At 38.6% G+C, this 18,183-nt stretch overlaps 1 protein-coding gene across 2 annotated transcripts in view; it reads left to right on the top strand.

Annotated features, from left to right (window-relative positions):
- Positions 1-18,183, top strand: part of babam2 (BRISC and BRCA1 A complex member 2) — a 105,839-nt gene that overhangs the window by 18,499 nt on the left and 69,157 nt on the right. The window lies entirely within an intron of this gene.

Raw genomic sequence — 18,183 nt, 5'->3', positions numbered from 1 at the left:
GTTTATTTTCTCACTTATACTCTTGCTGTGTTTTGCACTTGATGCTTTCATAATCTTTCTTCATCCACCTCTGTTGAGATCCTCCTTTCCCACTCCTCCCTCCTTTTTTCCGGTACAGTTTCAGTAAGGACATCCCCCTCTCACTATTAAAAAACTTCTGGATTCCAACAATTCCTTAAATTTCCTCCCGTCCTGGGAAATGTTTTTACAAGCACCACTGATTGTGAGTCTAGAATAGCCTCAAAACAAGTCTAACCATTTGTCTGTACAATCAATGTTAGACTTGTGCAACGTATCATGAATTTAGGTGAAATGATAACAAATCTGCTGGTTAATGATCAGTAAAGCCTTTTAGTGTGCTGCTGACTCAGTGGCCTTCAATACAGAAGAAGCAGGACTCATGAACAGTATGTTTCTGGCCTTTGTTATCCAGTGATGGTAAACATTAGGCTAATTTTAGGTTCTCTTTCAGTGGCTTGTAGAATTTTTGATGTCTCAGCAACACGTTGCTCTTACAGCTGGCCAAGGGTATCATTAGCTTCTTTGTTTGGACTTGTGTCTTTCCCTGCTGTCATCAGGCCTTTACATGGTTTGTTATCCATGTTTCTGTTTGGACAGAAGAATGTACATCATGCACATGATACACTGGATGGTTAGTACAGTTTGGTTTAACATGACATCAGTGTGCCAGCATTTGTGCATAGGCTTCCTTGTAAAAAGTAAAAAAATATTTATTTTTTCCCTTTATTTTTCAAACACATACAGCAGCTTTGGGCCAATTTTTAATGGAAGTTTTAGGGCTGATTAATGCTCCATTTACATTTGTTTCACTGCCATACTTCTATGCATCCTTTACATTGGCATGAATGTTATGCATTACATCCACTAGAGGGCAGTGCAGAGTTCAGAGTTCACCCCCGAGTCCTGACGTCAGTTTCAGACAATAGTAAACATGGTGAAGGTGGAGAAGATGATGATGTACATTCTCAGAGAAAGACATAGAAAGAGGCTTCATAGTAGACGGTGGGGGTCTGTGTGGCCATTAAACTGATTCTTGATGTGAATTAAATTGAATCTTCTCATGCTGGTCACCAGCCTGGTCACATTTAGCCATGGGAAGGCATCCCTATTCCTCAACCAGGTGTTGTTTAAGATCAACCAGTGTGGTTGTTCTGGTCACTCTGGAATTTATAGCATGCCCAAGCAGATCCCACAAGTGTTTGGTTAGCAATACAGTTGCAGTAGTTCAGTTGCGGTTAGTCTGGACCTACCTTGCAGTAGATCTTTCCATCCTCTCCACAGCAGTGGCTCAGGTTGTCCAGTAGGTTGTCTAATGACCAGAAGGATAGCTGTTCAAATCCTGCTACCTCAGTAAATCTGCCGTGGTGCCCTTGGACACTGTATCCTCCAGTATCAGAGAGGTCTTTGGGGTGGATTGACTGCCATGTTTCCATCGGTCTGACCCAGGGTAGCTGTGGTTGCACATGCAGCTTACATTTTTTTTTTTTTTTTAATTTCACTCAATAAATCAAAACAAATTTTAAAATCTGACATGTCTTCATTTCCAGGAGCAGCAAGAAGTCATATGTTATCTGACCCTTTTCCATTTAGCCATCAATACATTTTATACACAAGATTGTCAACAAAAATACACTATGTTGCCAAAAGTATTTACTCGCCCGTCCAAATAATTCCAATCACTTCCATGTATAAAAGTCAAGCACCGAGGCGTACAGACTGTTTCTACAAACATTTGTGAAGGAAAGGGTCACTCTCAGTGAATTCCAGTATTGTGCTGTGATAGGATGCCACCTGTGCAGCAAGTCCAGTCATGAAATTTCCTCATTCTTAAATATTCCACAGTCAACTGTCAAGGTCAGCAACTTTCTGCAGAGTTGATTGCTACAGACCTCCAAACTTCATGTGGCCTTCAAGATCAGCTCAAGAACAGTGTGAAGGGAGCTTCATGGATTGGGTTTCCACAGCCGAGTATCTTCATCCAAGCCATACAACACCGAAAGCAATGCAAAGCATTGGATGCAGTGGTATAGAGAACACCGCCACTGGACTCTGGATCAGTGGAGATGTGTTCTCTGGAGTGACAAATCACGTTTCACCATCTGGCGACCTGATTGACGAGTCTGGGTACGGTGGTTGCCTGGAGAACGGTACTTGTCTGACTGCGCTGGGTTGCGTTGGGTTCCAGATTCTGGAGAAATGGGACACCACCGGCTCCAGAATCTCTTTTTCAATATGTCTATCGATCAGGTGCCAGTTAAACATCTGTGACTGACGCAGACCTGGCAACACCTAAATCTCTAAACAAGAGTAATTGCCAATAGAACAATATTGTAGGGGATTTTGATGTATTTTGGGGGTGCTACTCATGTGCTCCGCCGTGTTGCTCATTTTGAATTTCTTCCCTTTTTGCTCTAAATTTAGTTTATTTACAATACGGCTGCAAATTCAAAAAGTTTTATAAAATTTGCTTGAAATTGTTAATCTCCCTGAATGAATTTTATAACTTCCAAAGTGAAACACACTGAACACATTCAATCTATCGATCTATCAATAATGTGATTATCACTAGCTGTGAGCAGTTTCCACATGATTATTTCTGTCCTATTTTAAAGAAACAAAAAGACCAATGGACCTCCCAAAAAGTTCTGCCATCAAACTGTCCTCCTTTGATCAACTCGCCACTGTCACCGTGTAGTAACTCAAACTACTGAGACAGCAACAACCAAGAGCTCCTCTTACCTCTGTGATTATTGAGAGAAGTCCTTTCAACATTCAACCCACAAGCCATGAGGGATAAAAGAGACTTAAATACACCAGCTGGATGATGAGAGACCACATGTCCCATGAATAAACCTTTTACAGCAGAACAGCTCCATTAGCCATGGAATATGAGCAGAGTCTGCCACAAATTTATTGAGGTTCAGTGCTGCATTGTTGCGAGGGCGCAGAGGTTGACTGAAACCAACAAATGAAGGCTAAATAGCATCCAGACTGTGGCTAATTGGCCACCAGGGCTGCTCCCCACCTCAGTACTTTGCTCATTGTGTGAGACTTGTTTATAGCTGGTCACTCATGTCAACCCTCACATCAACATTATAACTCCAATCATGTTTACTATGGTGAAAGTCTTCTTCCAATTTGGGAAAAGATTATCACATCAGTTATTGCTGAAGATTTATTGATTCAATTACTCTGGCAAATTTGCAATGTTGGTTTCTAAGATAAATAACACATTCAGACTTGATGCAATATACGCTCACTGGCTATTTTATTTGATAAATCGTGCTAGTAACGTTTGGACCCCTTTTAACTTCAAAACTGCCTTAATTCTTGGTGTGATCAGCAAAGTGTTCCTCAGAGGTTTGCTCCATGTTGACATGACAGCATCACACAGGTGCTGCAGGTTTGTCGGCTGCATCCATGATGAGAATCTCCTGTTCCACCACATCCCAAAGCTGCTCTACTGGACTGAGATCTGGTGACTGTGGAGGCCGTTGGAGTCCAGTGAACTCATCGTCATGTTCTAGAAAGCAGGTGGAGATGATCTGAGCTTTGTGACATGGTCCATTATCCTTCTGGAAGTAGCATCAGAAGATGCTCCACTGTGGTCATGAAGGGATGGACATGGTCAGCAACAATACTCAGGTAGGCTGTGCTGGTTAAACCAGGCCATGTTGGTACTAAGGGGCCCAAAGTGGGCCAAGAAGATATCCCCCACACCACTACACCATCACCACCATCCTGAAGCGTAAATAAACGGCAAGATTGATACATAGTCTACCATCTGATTGTAGCAGCTGAAACAGAGACTCATCAAACCAGCAATGTTTCTCCATCTTCTATTGTCCAGTGTTGGTGAGTGTGTGTGAATTGTAGCCTCAGTTTCCTGTTCTTAGCTGACAGGAGGAACCCGGCGTGGTCTTCTGCTGCTGTAGCCCATCTGCTTCAAGGTTGGATGTGTCTTGTGTTCAGAGATGCTATTCTGCACACCTTGGCTGGAACCAGTGCTTACTGGACTTCCTGTCATCTCCAACCAGTCTGCTGTTTCTCCTCTGACCTCTGACATCAACAAGACATTCTGGTCCAGACAACTGCAGCTCACTGGATACTTTCTCTACTTCAGACCATTCTCTGTAAACCCTAGAGATGGTTGTGTGTGAAAATCCCAGTAGGTCAGCAGTTTCTGAAATACTCAGACCAACTTCACTTAAATCCTCTTTCTTCCTCATTTGATGCTCAGTCTTCCCCCTGTCTACAAGACTAAATGCGCTGAATTGCTGCTATGTAATTGGCTGATTATGTATTTTTGTTAACAAGAAATTTAACAGGTATACCTGATAGTAAAGGGGCTGGTGAGTGCATGTGTGCTTTTTCACTGTATGTTTGATGCAACTTGAGCAGCAATATCACAATTTCAGTCTATTTTAACTTTTTCTCTGTTGGTGGACATGAGAACCGAGTCAGTATTTTTCCACAAAAGCTGTGGGTTAACCTCTAAAATAGTTGAGGTTGAGTAATAAATACTTTAGTGTGTAGTTATAAGTTTTTTTGTTTGCTCTTTTTTTAGTGAATGCATCTGTTCTGAAGAAGTTAATTGATGTCACCTGGGAGCAGAAATGCAGCTAGATGGTAGGAAAAATGGAGCATTTTAGACAGAAGCTGGCAAGAAGTGCTGCAACAATTTGAGGAAAAATAATACTGAAGAAGAGTCCAGCATGACCAAAGTCCTGATGGTGAAGGACTAGCCGAAAAATAAATATTACTTGGCCACTTGTTGGGTAGTTTGAACCTTTGCCAAGTAAAATGAAGCTTCAGGTTCATGAAACGTTGACTTCTTGCAGTTTGTTCCTAAGTTAAGCCCTGCATACTAAAGGTGTGGTTATAGTGGTATACAGACTACTAGATTGAATTATATGTACCATATTCCAGTTGTTAATCTTTTTCTGCAGTTAAAAATAATTAAATGTTTTCCTGTAGGTCCTGCAGAGTCGATGCAAGCTTTCCATGTATCAGAGCAACATTCACCATATTCATCACTTACTGTTTTCTTCCTCCTGTTTGAAATGACATACCCAAAAGAATCGCTGGATTTATCGCTACTCTTTTTAAAGAGTTGCTTGAAGCGTTTGAATACTCAACAAATATTCGACAGTCGTTAAGTAGGCACCGTAGCAGTTTCTGGTATCTGCCTGGAGTTTTGCCCAGAAGCTGCATAAGTGTTCTGTCTTTAGGAACACATGACAAAATAGCAGAGCGTATTACAGCTAAATTAATTTAATAAGCGCAGATTTTTGTTATCACTTTATTAATTTTTTATTATTTTTTTAAGCCAAAATCAACTTTAAAAGCTATAAATTGTGCAGCCGCACTCTGCTTTGCTTTGCATGTTTCACTCGTTCAGCTGAGCTCCAGTGTTGCATGGGTCGAGGTGCGGTTAAATGACATCACCACCCTGGAAATGTGTGATTATGTGTTTTCATGGTTTTATATTTCCCACCGATGTCCAAAAACCTGCCGGTGTTAACGCGAACAATATGATGTTTAACACTTCTAGCTTTAATTTGCTCACATCTAAAAGGTGTTTTGTGGAAACTTGGACATGCAAAAGTCCCCTCTGCTTTATGCTTTTTATAGCACCGCATAATCATTAGTTGTATGTTTTCCCGTACACTGATACCAAGGAAAATCCATAAAAAGATTTACCATCAAACGGTAATAGCCTGCCCGTTATTAGGTGAGAGCACACCCCCTTCAGCCAGTAAACCATGTCATCAGCAATCAACCTTAGTGCCCTGTAGAGAGGAGTGAGCTTGGAGGGATGTGTTAACCGGACCGACAGCAGTACAGGCCTACGGGTTGTTGGGAAAATGACCAGATGAGAGGAAATGACAAAGACAAAGAAAAGAAGGAAGGAAAGTTAAAGAGCAGCACTGCCTACAACTGATTACGCAGATTATATTTCGTCACATTACTGTTTTCAGTAAGTGACAACAGAAAAAATGTAACACCCTTAAAGTGTATGCAAGATAGAAAAAAAATTGATTGTGTAAGTGATTGATTTAGAAATTCTGTATTAAGTTCAGATGGTGAAGCATTTTTTGTGTCACTATTGGTTCTTCTTGCTTGGTTTTGTTCCTCCATTTTAAATATCATGGTCACCTTTCGTGCTTGTGGTGCACCTGAACTCTCTGCCACCCATTACCCTTTATAATTTGTTGTATACACTTGCCATACACACCCACCTCTATGATGAGTTCTAGGTATTATAGTAACAGAATTGCGACATGTGGAGCCATGAAAGGGTCATTCAGGTTTTCTGTGTTCATACCCAGTCAGTGTAAATCATGTGGATTGTAATTTACTGACAATTATTTGTATAAAAAGTCCCAAAGTTGCAGCACAGTGCAGCAAAGCCTCCCACTGTGGGACACAACATAGTTAGGATCCAACTCCTCACCCTTTCAGGTGCATCATCTCCAAGTTATCAGCTGTCCTGCTGGATTTTACTGCATGTAAGACATTTAAAGTGAAACAGAATATTTCACTGAAGAGACAAAACAACGGCTTTATCTTGATATGAGATAGGAGTTGGTGTGCAGCATGGAACTCTTATCTCTAATTGCACCTTTCTCTTTTCTCTTTTTTTTTTTTTTTTTTACTCACCCAATACTACCATTTGTCTGCCCCTTTTGTCCCCTCTCTGTGTGTAATGTATCATTTCTCTGGTCTAGACTTGCCCAGCGATGCGTGCAGGCACTTAGCATTTTGGGAGTTCCCCGGCGTTAAATGTGCTTGTGCCCGAGACCGGGTTTAACCTTGATGGCCTCTCTGCACACAACCTCAACGTGTTTCCACTTATCTGGCCTGCACTACTCTGCTGGAAAGTGGAGAGGAATACTGGAAATTCAGATGTGTCAGTTTCATTTATCAGTTTGCTGCATTTGTATTAATTGACTGACTGAAAAGGTTTTAGGTCTAAATTGTTCTCACTAATATAATAATGTTATGAGTTGAGTAGATTTCCTTCAACTCCTCAGTGTTTTATTTTTGTCCTTTATAATTTGGCACAAGTTTTTCTTTTTTTCTTCTAACATTCAAGACTGATGGCGTGTCTTTTGAAAGGAAGACTTGCTGCATTTAGACCATTAGTGTGACTCTAAGGTGGTAAATATCACATCAGTGCCTGATCACTGTTATTTGATATAATCAGTTATTTTTGCATTAATGTTTCCATTTACCTTTCTATTCATAAACAAAATCTATCAGATATCTAACAGTCTCTCCATTCATTTTTCAACATTTATTCTCTCCATTAGAGGTTTGAATGGTTCGATTTTCTGTTTAACTTAATGTCGAGAATCTACTTGCTTTTTAACACCACGTTTGCGTCTTTAATTGACTCTGCTCTGAGCACAATTTTTCACATACATGTTTTTCTGCTATGGTTGTTTCTTGAGGCTTCTGCGAGGAGGCAAATAAAGAACTTAGACCAGATAGAGTTGCTGAATTTGTAGGTTGTAAACAAGACAATAAATATGGCAACTATAGACGAGGTTAGTGTTTGGTTAATTTTAAGAACATGCCAGAAAACATGACAGCAGTGTTACTTAAGATGGTGTAAGACCCTAAAACAAGCATGCTTGTATTGTGTTTGAAACTAGCCGTCATTTTTACAGCTGTCGACTTTTTTGCCTTACTGCTGGTCAGATTTGTCTCAACACTGCCCCTAGTGGTTACTCACATATTGCAGCTTGCAAATGCATAGCATTAATTTCTGACAACATGCCATAACTACACTTCAAATGGACACAAAATATGCGAAGCAGCCATAATAATCACATGTATTTAAAAATTTTAAAAAGCATATTTTCTGGCATTTTAATCATCCTCTATTGACATCAACAGTGTGAATTCAGCTGCAGAAACAAACAACAGCACTGGCGGTCTGCATCGTTTGGATTACCAGCATAGCTTTCAAGCTTGATTAGTTAGTAATGAACACAATAGGAACCAAAGCCAGACTGGGCAAGGATCTTACAAAGAAAATAAATAATAATAATAAAAAAAATCATATATTTTTTTAATAAAATAGCTAGTAAAAATTAAATAGAGAAATAACTGGATTGCAGCAAATTGATTTATCCTCTGAACAACTCAACAATTTTTTTCAAAATCATTCGAGCATGTGGCCTGAGTGCAGTGGCAAACTGAAAGCCAAATGGGATTCAAAGCAAAGCCAGATGTGTGTGTGTGTGTGTATTAAAGTAAAAAAGAAAAAAAGATAGCTTAGAAAATCTTTTGTTTTCACTCTAGCATACCCATTACACAAATTACACAAAGCAATAGCTGGCATGCAGGAGGAAGACCGAGACATAGTTCCTCTCTTCAGACCCTCATTTGCTTCATACACACAGACACACAGAAAAATGAGCTTTTAAACCTCTTCACTTCTGTAAGCATTTTTGGTTTTTTAAAAGAAAGTTTGTTTTTTTTTTTTTTTTACTAGAAACACCATTTGTATGTAGGTGCAAAGTTGCAAGCACATAAAATGTTTTATATAACATCTGTTTGTATGGACAGTGCCTTACTGTCTTGTAAAGCCTACGTGAATTATATTTTAAGAATATAAAATGATCACAAAATTAAATATCTATATTAAATGTATTTATTGGAACCAGTGGGACAGTATAAAGTTATTTACTTTTCCTTTCCATCCTTTTATTGCTTGTCTGTTTGTTATTATTAAATGTAATGTCTCTTGCACAGTGAGACATTGTCATGCAGGTATGAGGACAAACTCTCATCACAAATGAGTGTGAGACTGTTGTAATCATTCTCCCATTTGGGGAAAAGGAAATGCTCCAAGCCTCATTTTACCCCTGGTAATCCTGAATGCCAAGCATTGGTGAGCGCTTCCTATCTGCAGCTCCAGCTCGTCCCCTGTTACTGTTCTAACAAAGGGTCTCAGATGGCCTATAAAGCAAGATTATGTCAATGTGGGCATGGCATACCAACTGTTGCTCCTTCTTCCTTCCTGCTTTAGGGAATAATGTGTTCCAGCCTTTATTGGACTTTATTACTGGCAGGGCTCACTGACAGGTCTGGGAATGCTTTTAATGGGAAGGCTATTGTTTGCCACCAGAGATGGCTGATGGAAAAGGGTCTGGTCATTTCTAAACACCAGCTGATTGAACACTAAGATGGGACTATTCCTTTACCCCTCACAGTGGGTTGATACCAGCCTGAAGAGGTGTCAGAACCTCTGTGGAAATAGTCAGAAAGTGCTATTTCTGTCAGCTAGCTGGGCTGCGTTGGACACAAGCCGCACAGATCACAGTGAAAAACACTGGGCTGAGAATGCCAAGTGTCTTCAACACATGACAAGAGCAATTTAGTGTGATCTTACACTTGGCACTCTCTGGGGGCGAAACAGGGTGTGAGCCCACACTTGAATTAGAGACTAACAGAGATTAATTTAATACTTGGGAGTTTTTAATGCCTCACACTTTCAAGTCTACAGCGATTTATTGGATCAGGTTGCCAGCATCTATAAAAATCACGTTTGAGACATAAAAACAAATATCTTCTCTTGGCCTATATAATTATCTTGCAGTTTCAGATGCCAGTCTCTCTCTCATTGGACTAAGATAAATATTGGATCGAAGATGATACAGACGGATGGCACAGGAAGACATAATTCTGTCAACTTGGGTCTATTCAGTGTGAAGATGCCCAATTTAGGTGTACATGTTCTTAAAGAAAAATGCTGGTTTTATAGAGTTCTTCCCCCTACACAAACATGCTATATGCACTGAAACGGCTTAAAATAAAACACTGGGCTATGATGTTTGTGGAAGGATTGTGAAATTTTGGAGTAAAGTTTAACAAAGTTTAAATGAGTAGTTTTGACTTTAATTTTGTGCTTTTTAAAAAAAAAAAAAAAAAAAGTTTTTAGATTAGTTATATTTCACAGAGTCTAACAAATGAATCTCCACAGTCCCACTGCCTCAATTTGTGTTAGTAGAGTATTAGAGCAGGAGTATTTTGCAGGTTTTTCGTCCCAATAACTCTTTTTTTTGTGTGTTCTGGATATTTTGCTTCAGGTGACCGATATGATTGTTGCATGATCTGAAAAAAATCACCACAAACACCCTGTAAGAACAATGGCTGTTTAGTTCTATTTACATGTTAAATAATTTAATTTCTTGATTCAATCATCAATGCTACTGCCTGTTGCTTTCGCTGACTTCCCAGATTAAAAATGCAGATATAAGTGTCCACTGTGGGGAAGAAATGCCTTGCCTTTGTAGTTTAGCTTTGCAGTCTGTTGATCCAATAAGCTGCTTTAACATGTAACTAGAGGCTTTATTTGACCAATAATAGAAAAGAAAACATTAATGATGCAAAGTTAGAGAATTTATAGGCCAGAAATCTGGATAATGAAGCAGTGAAGGTGCATGGATGAAGTTATTGTGTATATTGTGAATATTTCTCTCTCCTCACCATCTAGAAGCTGTGAGATTCTCATCCTGCTTTCTGTCTGTTCACCTGATGCTGATATTCATCACATATTGTTCCTTCTGTGTTTAGAAGGAAGCAGCTTCACAGCTTTAAATTCATCCTGCTGACTTTTTACCTTTTAGTTAGTAAATCCTGAACATTTCATCCTTCTTTCTCATAAATATTTCATTTTATATGAATAAATATTTTAACTGTTGCTGTTTAAAGAGAAAACTGCTGCTAAACCTGTTTGTGTTTAGTGCAGGGGTCTGCAGCTTTTACAGTCCAGAGTAATTTTTCCCTCAGCCAGCTGAATAAAACTCCTTTAGAGACGCAGATGTTACAAGACCTTTTGAAAAGACAACTTATTTTTGGTAAATTTCTACTACAACCACATTTTTATTTTTATTTTTAGGTTTTAAAATAATGAAAAACATAAAACTTTTGGAAAAAGAGGATAGGCAGACTTTCTTAGATAAAAAATATATATATTTCTGATATTTTTAGTGTAATTATGTTGTGGAAATTCATTATATCTGTATTTAAAAACATTACTTAGTTCTTTAGCATTTTTAGCCATGTATGAAGAGCCATTGTGGAAGGCCCAGAGACCCACTTGCTGGTCCGGAGCCGCAGGTTGAAGACCCTGATTTAGTGTTTGTTAACCACAATTTACTGCATTTGTTTCATATAGCAGCAGGACTTCTTTTTAAGTAAAAGGACATTTTGTGGCATTACAATGCAATAATCACAACATTTTATGCGATTAATTGCAATTAAAAATTTTAATCATTGAACATTTTACAAACACACAACACATAATTAATCTGGCTAAGGTTTTGAAAACAAAGTACAAACAAAGATAAATAAGAAGTTAAAATCCTCAAATCAAACTGAACATCTGCCTACAAATCATCCAACAGTTTTTGTTCATCTTCATTTGGGTTTGATTTTTTTTAGTGAATCCTCCTGTCTAGCAAGCTGAACACTATCAGTCCAGGATCAATAATAGTTTAAAAGAACATAATATGATAAAATGCAATACAACAACCAGAACAAGATGTTTTAAAATCCTAAAGTCAAGTCAGAAAAAAATTCACTTAATTTGCAGTTTGGTCGCAATATGGCTCAAGTCTGTTTTAACCATTTTTATTATTAAAACCATTTTTCTTAATCTGTCTAAAAAAGAAAACCACAACATTATCTATTAATGTCTATCTAATCTGAAGAGATGTAATTTGAGTAAATTAATCAACAGGCAGAGAGAAGTAGCATTTTCTTGTTAAAAGGCGTGGTGTTTTTATATTTATGTCTGTGCTGGCGCAGTGACTCTGTTTTCAACGTAGACTTCGACTCACCGCTCCATTAATACCCAAAAATGCTAAATCCCAATGCTAATCCACTATATTTTTTTGATATGCAGTTTTTAAACACTGATATTGAATCAAATCCTAATATCTTAACGTAATACGATTATAAATTGCTTTTACAGATATGCACTCTTTTAAAAAAAGGAAGGTATCAGTGGTTTATATGTTAGAGTGACAGGGTTTATCATCAGCCAAGGTAAAGCTTAAAACATCTGACACAGGTTTAGCCTGTGTGTTGCGACAAAATAATTGGATTATAAGGTCCAGATTGAACCGGGGACTATTGTCGAGGCCTGTGATACTTACCCCCTGTGGTTAAAGCCCTAAGAACGATGCTCCTTCCAAACAGACTGATCTGGAGGGCATGTAGATGGATTTTTCTTTTCATTTCATTTCATCAAATGTTAAATCTCAGCTTTCAAACTGCTTTGATTGGGACTATAGCATCTTTTGTGTTTTTTCATGTATCAAATCTGTACATTTTCCGCAGGGCTTATCCTATTCATGGAAAAAAAAAAAAATAACACATAGATTTGTTTTGGCACACACAGCCTTCAGCAGAGCATGTAAAATCAATTCAGTGAAGAGTCTGTACATACTCACATGTCTGCACACACTCAGCAATACATGAACATTGCTTTTTGGCTCAGTGCTTCTCATTCTCTTTCCCTCTGCGTTCGACCAATGTTTGCTTCAGCGTTCAAGTGCTACTTTAACTCAGTCAGAACATCCAGTACAGCATGCTGTTGTTGGCCTTAATGGTGATTTTAGCCATTTCAGAGATACAACTTTATGGCAGTGACAAATGTTTGGTCTGTCTGTTGGTCAAAAGTTGAGAATCTCATCAGCTACAAGCTGGACAGCCATAAGATTTCACTCTTTCATGAGCTGTTTCATGTGCATCTTTTTATTACGGCACTGCTTTCAGTGGCATAATAAAAGACAAATGTCTTGACAACCATTGGATGGATTTGTATGACTGGTGTTTTCATTTATGCTTCGAAATATTTTATTACCTACTGACCACATTTTGCTCAGGTATCCATGGTTACCACTGGATGTGTCCTGTGTTTCTCTGTACTTGGAAAAGGCTACCTAATGTTTTTCCATAAATTATGATCTTCACGTGGGAGCCATCCAACATGAGGTTGGATCCTCTGTCATTGGCCACTAATTAGCACCACTGGAGTGCTTGACTTTAACTACCAACCTCAGGAACACCTTGACTGTAATTAGTAAAGGAGAAATCACCCTACGTTACAGTACTTTTACCCACTAGCCTTGAAACTGAAAATTTTCTGAACTTTTTGTCTTTGAGGAATCGCTGTGTGCATCACAACTGAAACTTTTCAACAGTCATCACTTGTTTTCTTGTAGAGTTTCAGTTACACTTTATAACTGATCAACAGGGGCAAGCTGTATCTGTATGGAGGACAAAAACTGCCAAATTAAAAATAGATTATACTATATATATATATATATATATATATATATATATATATATATATATAGAGAGAGAGAGAGAGAGAGAGAGAGAGAGAGAGAGAGATTTTCCATTATGAAACCTATAAAACATGACACAAATTTATTTCTTTTGTCATTTTCAACTGTTTTAATTTAACTTGTGTTAATATTCTTATTTATTTTCCATGTCATTTTAGTTCAATTTACCTATTTGGTGATTTTTTATTTATTTATTTTTTGCACATTTGACCCCTTATTTCGACTGGGTGTGTGTGTGACGTGGTTTTGTTCCAACCTCTGTGGCGGGTCAAAACAATGCACAGCCCCTATGCTCGAGTACGACAGTGTGGCTCAGTGGGTAGAGCGGTTGTCTTGTAGCATGAGGGTTGCCGGTTTGATCCTCGGCCTGTCGAACTCATGTCAAGGTGTCCCTGAACAAGACACCGAACCCCAAATTGCTCCTGATGGATCGTGGTTGAGCGTGGCAGCTTCCGCCATCAGTGTGTGAATATGTGTGTGAATGGGTGAATGTTTTGTGTGATGTAAAGCACTTTGGATATCACTCCAGGTACAATAAAACCGCTATATAAATACAGAACATTTTCCAAACTCACCAGCATCAGCTACGCCGTAACTGACCGCACGCAGACGCTGCGCAAGTATAAATCCGCCTTTAGTTGAGCACGTCTGCAGCCAGAACAGCCTTTTAGTTGCTGCATCCACAGAACAATAAACAGTCATTTAAAAAGAGCAACGGGCCGAAGATCCTGGACAGTCGTCTGTTGAAAGTCATTAATTTCTGCTGAAGTTGCAATGGCTTAAAACCTTCATTTTCCTACCGAGGCCACAGAGCCAGGTAGTCTTCACGGCTCTTCCTGCACTAACAGCTCAGTGTTGATTGACCAATAGGCGAGGATCTGGCCCAAGTCACACCTTAAGAGGCCGCCCCCCTCATTTACATAATGAGGCCGAAATGCATACAGAAATGTAAAAAGAGGACACAGAAATAAATATGCTTGGGAAAATAGAGCAATAAAATGCAAAAATTAGAAATAATAAAGATGTAAATGTGACTGAAAAAAAAACCAAAGAAACATGTCAATTAATAAATAAACATAAACATTAAATAAAAATTGTCTCATTGGGTAGAGTGGTTGTCCTGTAACTTAAGGGTTGCCGGTTCGATCCCGGCCCGGAGAGCTCATGTCGAGGTGTCCCTGAGCAAGACACCGAACCCCTACTTGCTCCTGATGGGTCATGGTTGTGCGCTTTGCATGGCAGCGTCCGCCATCAGTGTGTGAATGTGTGTGTGAGTGGGTGAATGTGACGTATATGTGAAGCACATAGATTAAAGCGCTATATAAGTACAGACCATTTACAGACCATTTACCAAATGAAAATAAAATACCGAAATAATTTTGGGAATAAGGAAATGCAAAAGAAAAATAAGACAGAAATAAGTACAGGCATAAAAATAAAAGGAAAAAACTAAATAAATTGAACTGAAAATGGCATGAAAATGTAAATAAATAGGATTATAAACACAAAGTTAAATTAAAACAGTTGAAAATGACAAATTAAATAAATACATTTGTGTCATGTTTGATAGGTTTCATAATAGAAGAACTATTTTTAAATTTTCTATAATTTATTGGCACATCAGCCATTTGTTTATTGAGCCATGTAAATATTTTGTTCGTACTTTTGGCACTTTCGGTCATGCGACTGGTTTTTGTTTGGCCTTGGCCTACTTGTCTGAACTCTGCAGGGTTGTCTCCTTCCACCTCTGATCCCTCCCCTCTCTTGCGCTCATCCTCCTCAGCAGAGTTTCACTGATATTCTCTGTCACAATCCTGACACAGCACTTCTTCCATCTCTCCTCAGTTTCAGCTTGCTCCTGCCCCACGGCTCTGACTGCCTCTTTTGGACAATGCTTATCCTTGTTTGATTCTCCCCCCTCATTTCGGGAATCCCAGCATTGCTGGTAACCACTGGTGGATCAGGACGATGAGGTCATTGTTTCTGTTTAGCTTGCCCTTGCCACTGCCATTGCCCCCTCCCTTCTCATTCCTCCCCCTCCTGAAACAATGAAAGCTTTCTCCTTTACATTCATGTTGGCTCACGGGCAAACGGACAGACAGTCATTGAGACAAGCTATTGCAAGTCACAGACATCCTGCTTTTCCCTCCTACATAAAACTGGTATTATTGATGAATTCCAGCGCTTTATAATCCCTCTACTCACTAGATGAACATCAAAATATTTGTTCTTTTTTGCACAGTTACTTTTCACCACAGTTATGTCATAAAGATGCATGACGTGTTTATTATCAGTTTTAGTCTTACACCAGTATTTCACTCTCAGAATGAGTTGGCTTAAGAAATCACTTTCACTGTCAGATCTAAAAGGAAACCTGCACTACCATGACATGGCATTTTTCCCCCTCATTATACTCTTAATCTTAAAGCCACACTACTGAACTTTGGCAGATTTTTACAGTGAGGCTTAATGCCGGCTAAAAGGCTACAGCATCCATCTTCATATTGTTGTTTCTCTTAGATGTCTCGTCAGTAAAAATCACTTTAATGTTGACTCTTGTCTTCTCTTGTTCTGTCCATTTCTCTTTCTTTTCCTCTTACATTTCTTTTATTAATCAGTCACAGTGTGCGTTCAAAACCGACATTGTGTTGATATCCAGTTGCTGGTTTGTGACACGGTGCCATAAAGTGATATGGTGCTGTAAAGTGATATAGAGGTCTGGAAAGAGAAAAAATAAATACTTGTGAAGTCCAGTTTCTTGGCTTCAGGATGCTGCAGGGCAATGACCCCCAATATGGACCCCCTTGAAAACGAGATGTTGCATCTCAAAGGGTTTTCCATTAAATAAAATTTCAATTTCAATGATGGCTCCAGGATCTATATGATGAGTTGGGGTTTTTAATTTAATAATTTCTACAATGCATCGCAATGCTGACATGAATGATTCTACACTGATGCAGCAACAAAACAACTGATTTTAAGTAATGCAGTGTATATATTCTTCCAACACGTGTTTGTATGACGTGATCTAGCCTGCTGCAGCAGCTCAGTAGAAAGATAAGTCTCCCAAGAAAGATCTGAGGCTGAATCTGTTTTGAAACCTTTCCTTTGGAAAACTCAAAAACTATGCAAACATACAGAAAATACATCAGTATCTCACTGGAAATACATTCATTGTCTCAGTGAAATCACATAATATTACACATAAACATATATAAAAACCGAAAAGTTAGCTTAAGGCTAACGTCTATGGCAAATACCACTGCCAAGCGAGCGGTTAGCATACCCAAACTGACTAAAGGGATTTAAACGACTTAGTTTCTTGTTTTGCGACAATGGAACAATAAAGTTAAATGATAAAGTTGAAAATAACCTAATTGTTTACATGTTTATAATGTTTTTCAATATCAGGGCATTCAGATTGATTTCTGAAATAATTATAAATAAACAAGGAGTCCATAATTATTTGACTGCTTGTATTCATTGTTGAAGAAAGTAGTAATGTGCAGTAATAAAGAAAATTGAAGATGCAACACAGTGAATCATCATGATCCATCAGTTAATTGAATCGTTGACAAGATAATCGTGATCGAATCATGAGACCAGTAAAGATGCACAGCCCTAATAATGAATGCCACTGTGCCTTTAAAACCAGCCAGAAACACACGTTTAAGGTCAGAAAGTTACATAGTGCTACTTTAATGTTTCAGAAAACATTTGTATGAAACACCATCAATGGAGCAGTTGTGTGAAAAGATAAATTTTCTATTTAATTTGTTTCTTTAAAGAAACAATCATTTAAGGCTGAAATGTCATGAAGTCATGAAGCCAAATTAGTTTTTCTTTAATTGATTATGTGCATAAGGTAACTCTCTACATTTTCCACCTTTTAATCTGTTCTTGATTTATTTTAATTTGTTAATCATTAATTATTCTTGGTTAGATCTAACATGAAAGGCTGGTAAAATAATGAGCTTAATTGCATCTGCAAAGTCTACAAAGATTATCAGGAAAAGAAAATGCAGACAGCACCATGTAAAAATTATAAGTACTATAAACAGTCATATTAAAACTGAAAGTACACCCTTGAGGTATGCTTGAGGTAAACACAGCCTCAACTAAACACCCACACGACAGATTTATTTAAAACAAAATGGTTGCCTCCAAACAGCTTGGAAATAGCCTTATAAACCTTCCCTGATTGGCAGGCAGTAATATTTGCTTTGCTTAGATTTAGATTAAGATTTGGGTTTTTGTTTTGTTATTCAGAATGAACCAGTGTATACGGATGGAATTATGATGCATGTGGCTCAGGACTAAATAAACATAAAAACCAAAAAGAACAAAAATAAAAACAATATGGCTCTACTAAAAAAATCTGCACTATAAAGTACAGTAGTTAAAATGACCTGAGTGGCCTGAGTGCCCACTATCCAATACCAAACATCCAAGCTCCATGAATACATCAGGAAGATGGCTCCAAGGGATGAAGCACTGAGTGAATGTCTCAGGCAGTGGAACCTGGAGGAGAATGAAATGGAGGAACCTTCATGGGAGAACAAGCCCCTGCTTGGGATGTACCACCAACAGATAGATGAAGTCCTACCAACGCTAGAGAGGGCTGGATTGAAGGACAGCACAGAGGCACTAATCATGGCAGCACAGAAGCAAACCTTGAGCACCAGGGCAATCAAGGCCCAGATCCACCACAACAAGCAGAACCCCAGGTACAGGCTGTGCAAAGAGGCCCCTGAAACAATCCAGCACCTCCTAGCAGGGTGCAAGATAC

Source organism: Melanotaenia boesemani, chromosome 20 (assembly GCF_017639745.1).
Source record: "Melanotaenia boesemani isolate fMelBoe1 chromosome 20, fMelBoe1.pri, whole genome shotgun sequence".
NCBI classification, from domain to species: domain Eukaryota; kingdom Metazoa; phylum Chordata; class Actinopteri; order Atheriniformes; family Melanotaeniidae; genus Melanotaenia; species Melanotaenia boesemani.
Note: the sequence above shows the minus strand (reverse complement) of the source record. Positions and strands in the feature narration are given on the sequence as shown.